Source organism: Oryctolagus cuniculus, chromosome 8 (genome assembly GCF_051225735.1).
Source record: "Oryctolagus cuniculus isolate XC-2025 breed Fujian yellow rabbit chromosome 8, ASM5122573v1, whole genome shotgun sequence".
Taxonomy (NCBI): domain Eukaryota; kingdom Metazoa; phylum Chordata; class Mammalia; order Lagomorpha; family Leporidae; genus Oryctolagus; species Oryctolagus cuniculus.
In genome coordinates, this window is record NC_142874.1 from 70035802 (window position 1) to 70038765 (window position 2964).

The 2964-nt window shown below is 37.6% G+C and overlaps 1 pseudogene; it reads right to left on the reverse strand.

Annotated features, from left to right (window-relative positions):
* Nucleotides 1-873: 873 nt before the first annotated feature.
* On the reverse strand, nt 874-2036 carry LOC100345442 (tRNA (cytosine(38)-C(5))-methyltransferase pseudogene; annotated as a pseudogene).
* Between the last annotated feature and the right edge of the window lie 928 nt (nt 2037-2964).

Below are 2964 nucleotides of genomic sequence, written 5' to 3' on the forward strand. Positions count from 1 at the left end.
ATATTCTTGATTTCTTGATAAATATCATACTGACTATTTAATGACATTTCTTTTTTTAAAAAATTGGTTTTTTCTTTCTTTATTCATGTGAAAGGCAGAGTTACAGACAGAGGTAGAGAGAGAGAGAGAGAAAGAGAGGAGTTCCATCACTGGCTCACTCCCCAAATGGCCGCAAAGACCTGGGGCTGGGCCAGGCTGAAGCCAGGAGCCAGGAGTTTCTTCTTGGCTTCCCACGTGGGTGCAGGGGTCCAAGCCATTGGGCCATCCCCCGCTGCTTTCTCAGGATCATTAACAGAGAGCTGGATTAGAAATGGAGCAGCCAGGACTCGAACTGGCAGTCATATGGGATGCCAGTAAAGCAATACATTCAGTAATATATTCAATTTTTGAAACAGGCTACAATTATCATTTTAGCAAATACATTTTTATAAAAATAATTTTAGCAAAATAATCATTTTAACAAAAAAATTGTAAGATTTGTAAAACATTTAATTAACATGAAGATATACAATTTCTCAGTTTCATTATATTATGTCTGTTATGACAATTTATAAAATATTCATGTTTACATTAAAACTCTAAAGTTCCTGAATTTATCTAAGCCATATATTCTAGATAGTATTTCACACATATATTTAACAATTTTATATGAAAATATACTTTCCATAAGTATAACACTAATTTGCACTTCACAAAATACAATAATATAAATTCAAGGAAACAAATTGATATTTTTGTGATAAATTCCAAATTTTTTATCAAAGAAAGCTTGAAATAGTTTAGTTGAATTTCATCAGAATTATTTTCAAGCAATTTTAGAATCACTATCTACCTGAATGGATACCGTAACTATCTTTCAGAGTTATTTCAAAATCATCCACACAGCGCCCTGATTAGTTTAGCTACTACACGCACATTGAGACTATTTCCAAGTAGATGACAATGCTGCCGCACTTGGTACTTACTCAGGAAATCTGAACTCTGGAGGAAATCCAAAAAGCTTTGCCCTTTCTTTAGGAGTGAGGTATTGCAGTGTAAGCATTGACAAGGTTCCTATCTTTTCTTCTTGTGGCAAATTGGGAAACGATTTGTAGACAGGCTCAATCTGCACATCCTCTCTGGTCTGTAATACAGATCCTGTCCCTTCCATGTGGCTTCCTTAACCTTCGGTAAAGCAAGTGGACCTTCTACAAGTGCTCTTAACAATATCTAAGGAAAGAGCATTTAGCAGCAGTCACTTCCATGGTAAAAATTGACCTCAATGTCACGTTCAAGGAAATCTTTCAGCCTTTGTACAGAGAGATCTCTGTCCTGTTGACGTTTCCTTTCAATTTCTTCTGCAGTTTCAAGATTTAAAAGAATCCTACCTTCTCCAGAACACTGCATGCTGCTACCAAAACAGATACCGGGTTGGATTTCCTTTTCTTCAGTTTTCTGTGGATTGCATATTTTTATAGATGTTCAGGTTCAACTTTGGGTAACTCCATCAGTACCAGACCAGGGACCTGAGCTCTGACTGATGTTCTGCAACAAGAAAATACAGCAGCCTTCAATTTGGAATGCCAAGAGAGGTTGCAGATAATAAAAATTCTTGGTGCTGAAAGCCACAGTTTTTTATTGTTTGTATCAATAAAGCTCTTATAGAAGATACTTCAAGCCCTTAACATTCCTTAACGGAATGTTTGGAGATTTTTTAATCTGGGGAGAACAATCTACAATATATAAGAAGTTACTGGTCCTTGGACCAGTCATATCGCCCTGAAGGCTACTTCTTGTGAATGGCTGACAGGGAGGGCTCATTAAAATCATATTGAAAGAGAACCTGTGAGATTCTTCTAGTACAGTGCCAGAAGGAATGAATTCAATGGTCTCTGCTTGTCGCTATGTGTGGGGAAAAATATACTGGTATACTTCACTAGCGATGGCGTTCGCATCACTGGCAGCCACCACTTGTGCAAGAACACTGCTTTCTCTCAGCACATGGTGTGTGCCGCCAGTGCAGCTGTACACAGCTCCAGCACCTGCAGGGCTGCCATCCACTTGCCACCACCACAGCCTCAGGGCAAGGCCTGCCCTATACATATTTTTATGACATCTATTTTGGGTGCACCTATAATAGAATGGCTGTGTCATAAGGCATGCCTATGAGTACACTCAGATTACGGAACACCACCATGCAATGGTTTGGCAAAGGTGTTTCTGTGCCAGTTTACATTTTCTGCCAACATTGTATTCATCCTGTTCTAGAGGCTCCATTGCATGGTCTGAAATTTTCATCTTAGACATTCTGAAAAGTAGATAGAATCAACTCATTGTGTTTTTGCAACCCTTTGCATACTTGTATTGGCCATTGAGATGTCTTAGTTGTTTAACACTTATTCACTTATTTGTGTTTTGCCTGTTTTATTTGCTAGGTTGACTGTTTCTAAAATTGAATTTTAGGAGAACTTTATATTTCTGAACATGAGTACTTGACCAGACATCTGCATTGTAGGACTCTCTTCCTTGTATGTGGGCTTACTGCTCCACTCTCAAAACCATGTTTTGATTGTTGAAAGTATTTAACATTAATGTAGGCCAATTAATCAATATTTTCTTTAGGGTGTAAATTTTCTATATCTTACTCATTTGTTTGTCTCAGGCCAGATAACATATAATGTTCTGATGTACTAAGCTTATTGAGCACTTAGTTTGTGACATCTAGGTGATTAGTAAAAAGATTAAGGTAACTTTCAGAAGAGACAAATGTAATCAACATTGTGTTTAAATAGACCAGTGATATTTAATGGATTTAAAAGAGAGACATACAGCCAGGTGCATCAGTTACATGGTGTTGTAGTAACTTGTGTGAGACATTCTAAGGCCAAGTCATTGGCAGGCAGATAGGAAGGAGAGAATGAATTCCAGAAGAGTTCAGATGATTAAATTAGTAAGACTTGGTGGTGGCTGCAGAAATGGATAAGA